Below are 16,380 nucleotides of genomic sequence, written 5' to 3' on the forward strand. Positions count from 1 at the left end.
CCACGAGAGCAGCACGCAAGGCTCCCCACGTACGCACGCAAGAATCGGATGCGTGCGTACGCAGCGGCCGCGTACGCATCTCGTAACGTTTGTGTTGCGTTCTGCACATGCGCAGTTTGCAGAACGCAGCGATCTTACGCACGCAACGCCGTTGCGTACGGTACGTAAGCAGTACTAAAACTGTCTAATGATAGCGCCACATGAGCGGTTGGCATTCATTCTAATCCCGTCAGACTGTCAGGTGCGCCCTGTGCGCTTATTTTATGGATGCTTTGTTTGCCACGGTGCGACTGGATTGAACACTCCTTGCTTGAAACCTAACGACGTGCTCTTCAAATTTATAGCGCGCAGCTGGAAGGAGAATAGAGGGTTTGTGTGAGCACATAAGGCAACTTATTCGCACCCCTTCGTAGAGGCTTTAATATTCTTGCCATATTCAGATAAAACTAGCTTTATTTGGAGAGCTTGCCATTGCTGAAGTTCAGCCAACAAAGTAAGTCATATTTAACGTTTTGCGTTGATCCCTGCAGATAAATGCTCTTTGATGATGCACAGAGCCACGTCTTAATGCTAAAAAGAGTTATAAACAAAATATGGCAAGAATTGTATTTTTTAACAACAAGAGCTGAGTGTTGGGCGAGTTCGAAAGGATGGACGTGGCGGTGGACCGCGCCGCCAAGCATTTGTTATTTGGCCTAATGTGTTACCTATCTTCTCATATTCAAACGCACAAAAAATCAATAGAATCCAGCTTTCTCAACGTTGCTTTTCTACGCCTCCGTTTTTTGTGGTCTCCCTACTTTTTCGCCATCCAACCTCCAATCGCGTTTCACTAATATCTATACTGCGAAGATGTTTACGTTCCCCATGCCAATGCCTTCTTTAGAATATGCCTGCCGCGTGAGCTGAGAAGCTGTTCCGGCCCCTCTCCTATTTTTTCCTCTCCACCAGGGTCACCTGCGAGTGCTAGTTGTGGAGGCTGCTCCATACTTGACACACGTTCCCTTGCCTCCGAGATTTTGGTGGCTTCTGTGGCGCTCCCGGAGGCAGGACCCGTGGTCTCACATCGAGCCATTGGTCGAGCGTGCCTAGTAGTCGTCATTTCCTCCGCAACACGAAGTACGGTCGGCAGTGAGCACCGTCTCTCCGCGACTTCCTTGAACTACTGGAACATCCGCTCTGATGGGAAAGCTAGCGACGCGGCAGGCATCTAGTAAAGGAGGTATTTCCCCTGCTATCCCGCATGGACTTCAATGGGGCCAGAGGAACATCATTGGGTTCATAGTAGAAGAGCCGTAGGAAAATACGGACACAAAATGACACAAAAGTCGACTCTCAAGTAAAGGTTTATCCGCAATAGAAAGACCATTTCTAACTATATATGGCCTCAGGCTCGTCTTAGGGATTCCCCAGGAGAGCAGTGGCCTGGCGCTCTTCGGTCATACTTTTGGCTCTTGGGCCAGAAAGTACCAAGCTCATAATTCATTAGGAGAACAGACGGTTTCCTTGATTTGATGCTCGTAGGAGCTGATGACATTTTATTGGTCATTTTAGCCCCCAATGCTCCGAAAACAGAATTTCAAGCAGTTCCTCTGAGAACACAAAAATGTTAAAAATTCGTGTTAGCAATTTCCTGTATGAGTTCGGCGGTCAACAAAACCTGTGGCATACCAATTAGTTCTCGGGTCTGTGAAGGAGAGGGGGGGGGGGGGGGCAAACCTTTAAACATCGGACCCCGCCCTCTTTCCCTCCACATATAAATAAATAAATGAATGAATAAATATATCAAGAATGGTTTATCGGGCGTAACAGCAGCTCTTTTAAACATTTCGGCATAGGTACTGGTTCAACATTGCGCAATAACTAGTTTGCAATGAGAAGATGGGGATGCACAATGCAATTCAGAGGTAAAAATCGAGAAAGAGTGTGACGATACACAACTGGGGCATATCCGAGGAATATTAATGCAATCGGAGGCGCAAAAGTTTTCAATATGTAAGTTATCAGTAGTTCAGGCAGTGGTGTTGTCGAGGTTATACGCACAAAGTGCTATCAACATAAAACATTCGTAGTATGCACAAAAAATAAGTGAGTAGGTCGTACACATTGTGGGAATTGATAATATGCGAATCATTTTGATAGTGCATAGTTATCTAGCGTCGTTTGGAGTTACAAAAAGCGTTACCAGATTGCACGGACGTGTCGCTGTAAGATGAGCAGCTACGTGTCCAACGTATACTTGTGTGCGTCAACAGCAGCAAGGCGGTGGCGACCAGCGTTCTTAGACATCCTTCACTCTCACAGCTACACTGGGAGGTTAGTTGAAATGTTGGTCGCACAAACTAGTTGCTCGGCCCCTCCCCCCCCCCCCCCCCCCGATCGCGCCCTTCGTACTTACGTAAAAAGATGATGTACTGGGGGAACTGCAGAATGGGTTCAGGCTAGGCAGGCGTTAGAGCATAATTTTGTTTGTACTAAATCAGTGCATAGAGATTTTCGTAGCTCAGAATAGACAGATATCGATTGCATTTCCAGATGCTAAAGAAGCCTATGATAACGCAGACCGGTAATTGTTATTGGGTTTTCTTAAGCATGGAGACATAGAGGACAATTTCTTGGATCTGCTGAGGGACATATATGGAGACAACCGAGTGCAAGTTGTATGGGAAGAGGGAAAAGTTAATCAAGTGGTAAGAATTCACTAAGAACTGAAGCAAGAATGTTCTCTGTTTCCATTGTTGTTCGTTCCTTATGTTAGGGGCATAGAAAGGTGATTGGAAGAACAGCGAATTAAAGTTTTATTTATCCTACATGCGTAATGGACGAATGTTGCAACGGAAGGTCCCTGAATTGATGCATGCGGACGAAATAGTGCGACTAGCGGACAATGCAAGCGATCCATTTAACGGCACTTGCGCATATCCATGGCAACCCAGTGACAACTCTAGGCCTCAAGTTTAGCGCCATGCCTGAGGAGAGATCCTACCTTTTGCATAATTTCTAATGGCCGCTTGAGAATCGCTAATGATGTACTGAGCATTCGTGGAGACCAATGCTAGTGCAATGGCTACCTCCTCTGCGGTCTCGGAATGTTTGGTATTAAATGGTGCACTTGTAAGTGGTTTTTGGGTGTGATCTACGATTACTGCTACATAGCTATTTCTGTCTGTGTATTCAGCCGCGTCTACGAAGGTTGCTCTGTCGTCTGACCCAAAGCTTTGGATAATTTTCTCTGCTCTACTCTTGCGTCTGCGTCGTCGTAACCTGGATGCATGTTCTTGGGTATATTTGGTACTAGGAGTTTATCACGAATTTCTCTCGTTATCCTCCTCTTTTCCCCGTATAGATTGTGGTAATTCATTCCTAGTTTGCTTAGTATATGCCGTCCCATTTTGGTTTTGGTTAGTCGTTCTGTCAGTGCTCTGGTTCCCAGCGCATAAAACTCCAGACATTCCCGCAGTCAACCTCAACGAGGTAGCGCACCGCGAAGCAAAGAGTGACTTCCGAGTTGAGCAAAGAGTGACTTCCATCGGTCAGGAGAACGCGGAGGAGGAAATCTGGAGAGAAAAAGATATATTGACATGATTTAGTGATATTACCAAATTCTATCAAATTCGGAGGCGAGTATTACCACCGCCTCACACTAAACTGAAAAGAGCTGAGTCCGTTACTTGGAGGCGACTACAAACAGAAACTTAAACGAGTCCCGTGCAACTAAAAACTTTCTACCCCGATATATACGAGAGCGATATCTGCAAGCTATGCAAGTCTGTTAGAGCCACCCTTCAACACACGTTGTGGGGATGTGAAATATACCAAAATAAAATGGCAGTCTCCCCAGCAAATCTACGGGCGCGGTGGTCGGCCGTGCTGCTCAGCTCAGAACTCCAAGACCAACTTTGGGCCATCCAGCGAGCCAAGGAAGCCGCACGGGAGCAGCAGCTCCCAGTGGCCATCTAGGCGGTCCCAGGCCCGGGCCTCCCAATCGCCGGATTCCAAATAAAGTTATCACACACACACACACACACACACACACACACACACACACACACACACACACACACACACACACACACACACACACACGCACACGCACACAAAGTTTAGCGCAGAGAAATTGGCAGTTATGATCTTTACTGAAGAGACGAGAAATTACATGGTGTAAATTCAGCAGCAACTCATACCCATAGTGAAGCAGTATAGATACCTCGGCGTATACATAAACAAAGGAAAGACTTACTCAAGCACCCATCAAGAGAATCTGAAAATAAAAGGGAAGGAGAATGTGTTTAATAAACACAAAGCACTGTTGGGCCACGATAAGTATGAGGTGAGTGGAGTCTGAAAAAAAGTTGGGGTGCCAGCGTTAACTTTCACGAATGCATTCTGTCGTATATCTTGTCGAATTTGGAAGTAGAGCCAAGATTGGTAGGTTGGTTGGCGAATAACCACGAATAAGGCAGTGCATAGAGACATGGGTTAGGCATCTTTTGAAGTCAGAGAAGCGCAGAGCAAAGTTATTTTTGAGGAAAGACTCAGGAACATGGATGAAAATGAATGGGCACCTCAAGTACGAAAGTACCTGTACTTAGAAAGCGTGGACACAGAATGGAGGACGAGGCCAAGACAGTTCCAGAAGCGCTTGAGCTTGAAGTGGACGGAAGGTTTCACCGGAATACGGTCGAGATAAGCAAGGGGCCTTTAGAATATCGTTGGAAAAAAAGCAGGGAAGACATTGATACTGCCGGATCTATTACAGTCATAACTAGTGGTAATAGGTAGATTTGGAAGTAAAACAATGATTGAGGATATGTAGTATCCGAAAATGCTAAATAAAAACACGTGTAGCATAGCTGAAGAAATCAAGCCGTCTAGGTGGCTATTTGTCACCGCCCCATTTCAACGCGGATACCATTAAATCATAACCATCATGTAAAACAATGAACGGGGCTAGTTGGGGGACGTTCATGATTGTATTGCGCTTAGTTTTACACGCATAGAGGTTCCCAGAATACTTACTATAGCGAAGTTTGGCGCTGCAGTCATTGTACAACCATAATAATATTTGGGGTTTTACGTGCCAAAACCACTTTCTGATTATGAGGCACGCCGTAGTGGAGGACTCCGGAAATTTTGACCACCTGGGGTTCTTTAACGTGCACCTAAATCTAAGCACACGGGTGTTTTCGCATTTCGCCCCCACCGAAATGCGGCCGCCGTGGCCGGGATTCGATCCCGCGACCTCGATCGTGCTCAGCAGCCCAACACCATAGCCACTGAGCAACCACGGCGGGTCATTGTACAACCATGGCAGTTATGGGAAGTACATGGATTCGTCTGATTTTGGTGCTTGTGGATTCAGACGTTCATGTGGCTTTGTATATTACGCTATATAAATCTTACTGGCGTAAGTTTCAGCGCAATCTAAGTGCAGCACACGCCACGAACACGCACGCACAATTGCAAGTAATTGCAATTGCAATGATTGAGCTTGTCCAGGTGGCCAAATCGAAACGCGCCAAGCGTCTCTAGACACTGGCTTGCCCGCGATAAATTCATTACGGCGTTTCATTCGCTTGTATATGCATGCGTCCATGGTTTAATCGTTTCAATATCAGTCTTCCGTGCTAGAGTTCGTGAGTTCGAATCCTGCCACCGGATAATTTTAATGATGTTCATTTAATTATTTATTATACACTACATTGTTGAAAATGACAAGATTACAATGTCACAAAGCTGTTAGAAGCCAATCGACAAAGTTCAGGCAAATCCATGTACTTCCCATATTTTCCATGCCGGTACAGCCGCTCTCATTGCAGCTCCCTTAGACACTAGCGCTAGAGTTCCCTCTTATTGTAGGAAACTCTAGGGTTACACTGACGGTACTAATGGATCAACATAATGAACAAGACGCGGACGTACGTGGCGCGAAATATCAGCTTGTTTAATACTGTCAAAGAACACCCTTTATACATGGTAACGTGGTGGAGGGGGGTCAGATATAAAAAGATATGACAAGCTGATCACATGTGATGATACTTCTCTTTTTCTTTTGCTATCGCGAGGGTTTCTCATGTTTCTCGCTCGGTTTTTTTTAAGCGAAAAGCTTCCCTATGCTAGTGAACACCGCGCGTCGCGCGAGCCGGCGTATGTCGCAATTGGCTCCGGGAGCGTGTTCGGAGTCGGCGCAGCTTGCCACTGCCGCGCGCTATGCGTCATCGTTTGACGTTCGCCGTGAGCGCGTGTTTATCGCGGAGGCCGACTATATAACCACTTGTCAGAGAATAGGCGCGCGCATTCAACATGGAAGGAGAAGAGAGTGATACTACCGATACAGATAGCTGTGTTTATGGCTGTACAGAAATCGCAAGAGAATGTGCCCAACAACGATGAATAAAGAAGTTTGCTCAGATGGAGCAAGGAAGAAGAAGTGTGTCTGTTCGGTCGCTGTCTTTGTGTGGTGCTCTAATTTTTCTGGTTTTTTGGACGTTTACGGTTACCATTGACGACGACGATTGACTAAAAAGACGTCGGGCGAAGATTCAGCGAGCCAGGCGCCTTACAGGTACGACGTTTCATTTTTGAGGACCTGGCTATAAACCTTTTACTACGGTGGTCGGAAGCCGAGAACATCGTCACCAGCCTTATGCTCGTCCAAGTGTAGCAAGCCACATGAATGATGCTACAGGCCGTAATGAAAAACCTGGGGCCTTGCAAGCGCCACAAAGCTTCATGAAGCCGGCACGTTTGGTCCTGAACAACTCGGAATCAAGTTCGGCGAATTCAGAAATAATGACTGACGGAGAAGCCGAGGCCAAGAAACCTCGCCTTGAAGACAGCAAATATGATGCTACAACATCGAATTATGAGCTAAGTGATGAAGAAGAGATGGGTGAAGATGCACCATTTACTTTGGTCACGTACAAGACTAAGCGAGCAGAAGGCATTCCAGTTATCTTTCGCCCAACAAGTGAAGGTCCTGCTTTTTGGCAAGTAAATCCAAACCGAGTTTCTGCTGAAATAGTTTCCGCTGCCGAAAAAGAAGTACAGTCTTTCAGGACGATCAGAGATGGAAGTTTCAGTGTCAGCATTGCTTCCTTAGCATCCGCAAAACGCCTTTTGATGCTCTCAAGTGTAGGCGGCCTGGAAGTCAAGCCCTTCATCCCAGAGTCATACACGCGAAACGTTGGGAAAGTAAGACATGTGCCTCTGCAGTATACAGACGAACAATTCCTAGACTTCTTGAAAGACGGAGGAGTTATATCGGCACGCAGACTGATAAGGTATTCCCGCTAAGAAGATGGAGCAGTAAAGTCGCATCCACTTCACACGGTAATTCTGACTTTCAGAGACGATCGCCCTATTCCAGGAAGAGTTTACCTGGGCGTCGCCAGTCATCCTGTCGAGGAATACCTAGGCCCAGTACTTCGCTGCTATAATTGCCAGAGATTTGGGCACCTGTCGAAAACCTGCCGCAGCGCACGTCGATGCAAAATCTGCTCAGAAGATCATGACCACAAGGAGTACAAGTCACTTCTTCAACCTAAATGTGCGGACTGTGCGGGGAACCATGCCGCCTCCTTCTCAGGCTGCCCTCAGAACAAGGCAGTGGCACAAATGCGTCGACATGAACTTATCCATGGAAGACAACCGCGACGCAACGAACCCGCCCCAAACCGTGAGATTGTTCATACAGTGGAAGATCACCCACAACAGCGGGCACCGGAACCACCACAGCCAAGAGAACCAACAAGCTATTCCTCCTCGAGAGAACAAACGACAGTGCAATCAAGAGACCAACGAAGAGGATCACAGTCAAGCGGCCAGTCATATGCATCAGTGCTACGGAAACCCAGACGACAACAGGCAGAAAGTAATACACAAGAAAGCTCCAATATTTGCACACATTCTTCTCAGCGACCTTATGCACCTACCGCAGGAGTAACGCCAGCTAATAGCGAACATATCACCGCATCGGTGACACAACTGATTTTGCCAATGCTTTTCGCAGCTCTTAAGGCAATCCTATCTGCGCCGCCGGAAGCAAACAACCTACCAGAAGTGAAAGCCTTGTTGACTCTGGAAGCACTATTGGGTCAACAATGCAGGCCGAAACTGTGGCAGGCAGTACATGAATAACCGCTACAAAAATGTCGCTATATTTCAGTCGAATGCCAACAGTCTTCGAAGGAAGTGTGCTGACTTTCGTAAACTGCTTGTGCAATACACCTTTCCAATACTTTGCAATGAAGAGGCAGGAATCAATGACGACTTTCGCCACTCGCATTATGTGATATACAAGACTTCTTGTCAAGGTGCTGTTACAGAGTGCTCCTGTGCGTCAGAAAAGACCTACCATCTTATCAAGTTCAGTCCAGTGACTCAGACTTCCCGGAATTCATCGCATGTAAAGCATCATTTGACAAGCTCTGCATAACAGCGATTAATCTGTATCTACAACCTTCAAACCGGATTTCAGTAGAAGCGCTAGTGGATATCTTCAAAATAGCTCATTCTAATGTATTTATACGTGGCGACTTCAATGCACACAACATCATCTGGAGCAGTGATTATTGTGATACACGTGGTAACGTTATTGAGTGCGCCATAGATAAATGCAACTTGACTCTCTTAAACGATGGGTCACCAACATTTCTTCGTGGGTATAATTATTCAAGCTGCACAGATGTTACGCTGCGTTCACACGATCTAGTGAATGGTGTGGGATGGACAACAGATATAGAAACACGCGGAAGTGATCATTTTCCCATCCTTGTAAATCACCCTAGCATGCACTATGATATCAGGCGTTACAGCAAACTAACCAACTGGCAAACTTTCCGGTGCCGCCTAACGGATCAAATGAATGAACATGCAACAGTGGAAAGATCTACAAAACCTTTGCAGGATAACATGAACATACGCACAAAGAAGGTCTCAATTCCAAAAGATTATGCTGCAGTTGACGGAGAGTATGGACACCTAAGAGCCATCAGACGCCGATCCGAAAGAGCTTACCGACGCAGCGGAAATTTAGAAGCATACAGAGGCTCTCAGAAAATACACAAAGTAATGGGCAGACGCATGGAAAATTTAGGCAAATGGCGCTGGCGCGATTTCTGCGGCACACTGTCTCCTCACACGTCTGTCCCACGAATTGTTCTAGTAATTCGTTCTTTAAGCGGACCTGTAACACAGAGCTCTCGCTGTAGCTCGGGACAAGTGTGAGATAATAGTCACAGATGAATTTTGTGAGCTTATTTCCAAACCTGCTTTTTCATCGCAATGTACAGAAAATGATATTGCAGTAGTGTTAGCTAAGCAGAAAATTACTGCTTGCTACTGAGCCCAACATCCCCAATTAGATCATACTTACACATTAAGCGAGCTTCAATGTGCAATTGCATGATGTCGCCAAAAGTCTGCTGGAGGGCCGGACCGCATTACGTACAATATGCTAAGAAACCTCGGACTGACAGGTACAAATGCTGTCTTAGACATCTATAATAATTTATGGATAGAAGAAACTGTGCCCGACTCTTGGAAAGTCGCTCGAATCATACCAATTTTAACACCGGGTAACACGCCCTTGCGCCTTGAATCCTTCCGCCCAGTTAGCTTGAAAGTTATTTTTGCAAAATAATGGAGAAAATGATTGACGCGCGACTTCAATGGTGGTGTGATCAAACGGATGTGTTCAACTATTTAGTAGGTTTTAGGAAACATAGATGCGCAACGGATGCAATATTAGATATAGGATGCAATATTAGATATAGTAACCTGTGTGGAACACGAGAGTGCACGTGGAAACATGACGATAGCAGTATTCCTAGACATCAAGAGGGCATTTGACACTGTTTGTCACGTTCACGTTCTGCTAAGTATGTTGGAAGTTGGACTGTCTGGCAGGTCTTTGGGATGGATTTCTGAATTTTTATCAGGTCGCAAAATATTTTTCAGACGGGCGAAGGAAAGGGTGCTGAACATGTTGTCAAACAGGGAGTACCACAGGGAAGCGTACTCAGCCCCCTTTTTTTAACTGCGTCATGCCTGATTTAGCAAGAAGACTGCCATCACAGTTAAAATTTTCATTGTAGGCAGATGATATGTGTATTTGGACATCTGGGTCTAATGCTCAACTACTTCAGATGGCATTGCAATACGGCATAAATATCATTAACCAATTTTCGACACAGAGAGGGATGGTTCTATCACGCGCAAAAAGAGCTGTATTGCCCTTCACTCGGAGGCAGTTAAAAAATGTCACCCTTAATCTGGAAGGACACCCTCTAATGATGGTCACACATCATCAATTTCTTGGCATAATACTTGATAGGCAGTTATCCTGGACACCCCACATAAAAAAACTCGAAAACGAGGTCAATGCCATAGTGACGGTACTTCGCAGACTCGCAGGCACATCATGGGTCGGATCAGTATCGTCCATGCTGACTGTTTACAATGCATTAACACGACAAAAAATTGCGTATTCTGCACCCATCTTACACGGACTTTCCCACACGTCAGAAGAGCGACTTCAAAGACTTTTAGCTAGAGGACTACGCATATGTCTAGGAGTTCCGCGAGCGAGTTCTAGCTCTCTTGTAATAGCTGAGGCTCGCCAATCACCATTTCCAGTTATACGAACTACAGGAACATGCCGACATTATTTTCGTCTTCAAGCACAACATAGTAGTCCCCCATTAGCTCTATACATAATGAAACGAGATAAAAGATATTTTCATATAGAAATTCGAGGAAATCTTCACATATTGCCAAGAAATGAATTTTGGAATTCAGACGTCGAATATCCACCATGGCTGCTTGCACTTCCAAAAATCGCATTATCAGTAGACGGGATATTCAGAAAAAGAGACACATTCATCCAAGCTGCTCAACAGCTAGCACTTTACTACATATATATGCGGTATTCAGGATACACACGTCTATACAGATGGCTCCAGTACATCAACCTCTTCAACTTCATCATTCATTATACCGCACCTCAACAAACAAGAATCATTTAAGTTATATCGTGTGACTTTGTCTACAACGGCTGAACTGTTCGCAATCCTATGTGTGATAAAATTTATATTGTCAGTAAAAGATGCGCAAAAATGTGTAATTTTCAGCGATTCACAGGTGGCTCTAACATCACTCTGCAACACAAAAAGGAAAAAATGCAGCGATAGTATAATATACGAAACACTTAAAAACATCACAAAGCAGCGAAACATGCAATAGCATTTCAGTGGATACCAGGGCATTGTAACATTCCTGGCAACACAGCAGCTGATGAAGCAGCACGACAAGCACACCTCAAAGATGATGTGGTTCCGCTCCCAATATCGAAAAATGAGTTACGTTGCATTATAACGACAACGTCTTTCAAAATGTGTAGAAACACTTGGTTTGACCAGAATTCCAAGAGCTCGGACTCATACCATATTGATCCGTTCATTGAATTCAAATTTTCATTAGGATTAGACAGTTAGTAAAGCAGAGAAGGGGGCTAGTTGGTGAACGTTCACGTCCATCCACGTCCTGCCCTTCCTTAATATCGTGTTTGTAAAACTCAGCGCAATATAACCATGAAGGATTAGACAGAACTATAGAAACCTTTATTCATCGATTAAGGCTAGGCACTGCCTACACAAAGCATTTCTTACACAGAATTGGCCGTGCGGAAACCCCCGAATGTGATTGTGGATTTGTAGATGAAGATATATATCGCCTCCTTCTAGATTGCCCACGTCACGACACACCAAGATGCCGACTTAAATCAACCCTAATTTAATTAGACCGCAGACCTTTCAGTTTAAAGAAACTTTTGGGTACTTGGCCAACAACGTCTTTGCAGAAGAGCGCTTTAAGAGCACTAAAGACTTTTCTTGAAGACAGCCGCATAGTTGAACGTTATTAATGTTTTTATTGTTCCTTTGATTTCATTGTCGCTGCATATATGCATGTATTTGTGAATTATGTTATGTTGACTGTTTTGCTGTGACAATACGTGATAGTGCGTTTACACGGTGAATGTGTCACCCGCTGTCTAGAGACTGTCATAAGGCGAGAATATCGTTTGTATTTTTGAGACTTTTATCTACATAACTGTGGAGACACTTACCTTGTATATTCTATGTACCATGTGTTTATTATGTCATAGTTTGTCCGCGAAAACGTTGTGTGATAAGTCCTGGTGCTTCCGTGAAAAGATGATTTCATATGTAATCTTGTATCCTGTATGTTGTATGATGGAACCGTTCAAGAGATAAGGAGTAGCCGGCGCCTTAAATTGTTCGTCAACATCTCCTTATATCATATCGATAAAAAAAGAAGTTTATAATCCTGCATAACTTATGGTATATATCATTGATAAGCAATTTGCATAACTACACAAGGCACACGTATAGCATAACCATAAGCTAACCAAAGCATATCCATAAGTGAAACCATAAGCATAAGCATAGGCTAAATCAAAAAGCATAACCATAAGCTAAACCTTAAGCATATCCATAACTTAAACGATAAGCCTATCCATAAGTTAAATCGTAAGCATGACCATAGGATAAATCATAAAGCATAAGCCTAAGCTAAACCGTAAGCAGCATAACCATAGGCTAAATCATAAAGCATAACCATGAGCTTAACCATGAGCATCACCGAACCTTTTCGCTTCGAGATATCCAGGCTCAACCTTAGCTAAGCCCCAGCCAAATTTTCGATGTGCCAATGACTCATTGAACGCGGAAACTTGCTGTGAAAATTCAGGAGTGACGACAACCATCGGAGTGAGCAATCGCGTCAGCAGCAAGCGAATTGATCTTCACGTATGTCTCGCTTCCGCGCGAACGAAACGTCGACATCACAGCGCATACGAAGCTACCGGCACTAAGCGCACTGGGAAAACATCGCAAATCGCTTGAATATGAGGCCCGCGCGGGCGCGCAGCGAGGTTAATTCACTCGGAACAACTACCTGCTCGCCGCGCATCAAAAGGCCATCAACGAAAGAAAGCTCTTCCCGCACGTTAAAGTACGGCATTATTTCTGCTGGCAAAGCTTTTCTAGGCGCCCAACCATGTACCACGTGTACAACAACCTGTTGCGGTGTGCTGTCTGCAGCAGTGGCCACCTGCAGCCGTTCCTTTGTTAGGCACTCTGATACAACGGACACAATTTCTTCCGGCATCGTCTGCAGCGAATCACAGTCAAGAGGTAGGCGTGAAAGCGCATCAGCCACGACATTTTGCGATCCCTTTTGGTACTCTATGTCGAAGTTATAATACAAGAGTCGAGCTGACCATCTGGATATACACAAAGGTCCGCGTCCTGTACTGGCAGCTGAAAGTAACGTCACCAGTGCTTGATGGTCCGTACGCAACAAACATTTTATACCCCACAAGTAGACGTGCCAGCGCTCGCACGCGAAGAGACAAGCAAGGGCCTCACGTTCCCCAGCGGAGTACTTCCGCTCAGCAGGAGTCAGGGCACGCAATGCGAAGGCCACTGTGCGTATGCTGTCACCATCGCGTTGCTGAAGAACGGCTCCCAGTCCTTTGGCTCGACGAGATCAGCAAATCGCGGCACAAACCGAGCATAGTAACCAGCGAGACCCAAAATTGACCTCAAAGTGGCAACATCGTGAGGAGCAGGCACATTGACAATAGCGTCAACCTTAGACTGCAATGATGTGAGCCCTTTTGAGCTCACCATATGCCCTAAACAGGATAATTCTGAAGCAGCAAAGGTGCATGTCTGGTTGAGCTTCAAACCTGAATCGCCACTGCGTTTTAGCACCTGGTGCATATTCTTGTGGTGCTCCTCACGTGTCTTGCCCCACACAATCACATCATCAATGTAACAAAGTACGCCTTTACAATCTTTCAAAATATGCTGCATCATTCTCTGAAAGGCTGAAGGCGCAGATGCATGGCCAAAACACACTCTCTTAAAACGAAGCAATCCTTCGTGTGTGATAAAGGTGGTTAGTCCCCGACTTTCCGGAGTCAGTTGTAGCTGGTGGTATGCCGACGCTAAGTCGAGCTTTGAGAAGCACGTTCCTCCAGCTAGTTCATGAAGTAGTTCATCTGTATGCGGAAGAGGAAAAGCATTGGCAATTACTGCCTTGTTCACTTCACGAAGGTCCAAACACAACCTAATTGAACCGTCCTTCTTCCTCACGACGACGATCGGTGAAATCCACTCCGATGCGTCGACAGGTTCAATTATATCTTCGGACAGCAGACGTTGTATCTCTACCGATACCTGTTGCCGTAGCGTGAGCGGCAGGCGTCGGAGCTTCGCAACGACTGGTTTCACAGATAAACGGCATTTACCATGGTGAACAAAGCCTTTCACATGCCCTAACTGTTCCGTGAACAAGTGCGCAAACTGTTGCGTGAATTCTGAAGGCAGTGAATCAGGGCATGTCACCTGGCAGCAATTTAATGTTGAGCCGTTGATAGTGATTCCCAGGCTCCGAACGGCATCAAGCCCCAGCAGCGAAGTGCCCTTGGTTGTGACATGAAAGAGCACACTGGCTCTGTTTCCCTTGTAAGATACATCAGCAAGAAAGCAACCGCTTAGCTTGATTTGTTCTCCGGAATAGTTACACAAATTGGCAGTCGGTGGTCGCAACGAGTAGCTGTTGGCTAGAGATTTGTGGTAGCGCTCTTCACTGAGCAAAGAAACCGTAGCGCCCGTGTCGACAATCAACGACAATCTTCCCGATAGAAATGTTGGCTCGAATATCTTTCGCCGACGCATTACGGTCACCGATTTGAACTACCGTGACGGCGTTGGCCTTCTCGGGCTTTCGAAGGGCATATTTCTTTTTCTTCGATTTGCACACACTTGAAAAGTGACCAATTTTTCCACAACAGTGGCAACGCTTGTTTCTCGCCGGACATGCAGTCGAGTTAGCCATATGCGATGACGAGCCGCACCTGTAGCAGCTTCCTTGCTCAGAGTCTGACCGTTTTCGCACATCTTGAATCTTGTTCACAGTGCTATGCGCGAATTCCCCGAGCTCTTGTTGCGTTTGCTCAATTTGCTTCCCGATGTCAACAGCACGCTGCAGTGTAAGCGAAGACCCTTCATAGAGCATGCGTTCACGGGTTGTTCGTGACGAAATGCCTTCCAGTAATTGGTCTCGAATCATGCTATCGGTAGCACTGCCAAAATTGCAAGTAGACGCAAGGTCCCGAAGACTGTTTGTAAATGCTTGAAAGGTCTCACCAGGCAGTTGTCTTTGGCGAAACCGGCGCCGCTCCACCAAATCATTCGTAGCGCTCGCGAAATGCGTATCCAGTGCAGCAAGCGCGTTCTTGAACTGGTCCACCTTGTCCTCGTCCTTGGCGTCCGCGGTCACGTCTGCTCCTTGTTCAAGGATGCTGTAGAATATTCGCTGGCCTTCAACCCCGAGCGAGTTTAGCAGAATTGCCTTGCAACGCTTCGGCTTCAGTTCATCGCCGCCAATGGCCTCCAGGAAATTCAGGAATACGCGTTTAAACTGCTGCCAAGGCACAGCCGGGTCACCGGCTGCAGGCAAATAAGGGGGTGGTGCTGGGAAACACCAGAGTGGCATGGCTCCGATACTGACCCTCGTCGCCAATATGTGGTGTCTGGCTCAGACCAGACGCATGACACTGGACCACGCAAGCGCAGTGTGCAACTTTTTTATTCGTCACAGTAAAGCCACTTATATACGAAATCATATTGAATGACGACGACGATATGTACGCTGAAAGAAACGAAACTGAAACAATAAAGAAGGATCCAACACTAAGGTCACGTATTTCGGATTTCCGACAGTTCGTGTTTGACTACCACTTTCCTATACTGGTGATCTGTGAACCGAACTTATCAGCCTCCGTAAGACTATCAGGATATGAACCTTTTGTTTCAACAACGTTAGTCCGTAGTAGTAAGGTTCTGGTTCACATTCGCAGGGACCTAACGTATTTTTCGCAACCCGTAGCGCCACACGACGGTAACTAATACGTGTGTGTTAGTGTGAAAAAGAAGAGGCTGTCTTTTACTATTATTGGCGTCTACCTATCCCCAACAAGTCAGTTTGACAGCAAAAGACAAGAAGTTATTATGGCTACTACTCCCGGTCCTTGGATAATAACTGGGGACTTCAACGCTCACCACAATATATGGGACAGCTCCAGGATAAATTCGAGGGGCAGGTCACTAATATCTTTTGCATCAGGCCGCAACCTGTGTCTTCTAAATGACGGAAGTCCGACATTTTTGCGAGGAACAACGTACAGTAGCTGCCTTGACTTGACTTTGGTGTCACGTTGCCTGACTTCGAGCGTGCAGTAGTTCACTGATATTGAAACCCATGAAAGTGATCATATTCCGACCTATG

The 16,380-nt window shown here is 45.8% G+C and overlaps 1 protein-coding gene across 13 annotated transcripts in view; it reads left to right on the forward strand.

Annotated features, from left to right (window-relative positions):
* Positions 1 to 357: 357 nt before the first annotated feature.
* The window catches only part of LOC135907082 (uncharacterized), a 307,176-nt gene continuing 291,153 nt past the window's right edge, over positions 358 to 16,380 (forward strand). For 12 of the 13 annotated variants that reach the window (XR_011507589.1, XM_070522699.1, XM_070522700.1 and 9 more), the window contains exon 1: positions 358 to 493. The gene's annotated coding sequence lies outside the window, so the exon portion shown is untranslated. The remainder of the gene's footprint in view (positions 494 to 16,380) is intronic. The other variant, XM_070522704.1, reaches the window with a different exon arrangement.

Source organism: Dermacentor albipictus, chromosome 7 (genome assembly GCF_038994185.2).
Source record: "Dermacentor albipictus isolate Rhodes 1998 colony chromosome 7, USDA_Dalb.pri_finalv2, whole genome shotgun sequence".
Classification (NCBI taxonomy): Eukaryota; Metazoa; Arthropoda; class Arachnida; order Ixodida; family Ixodidae; genus Dermacentor; species Dermacentor albipictus.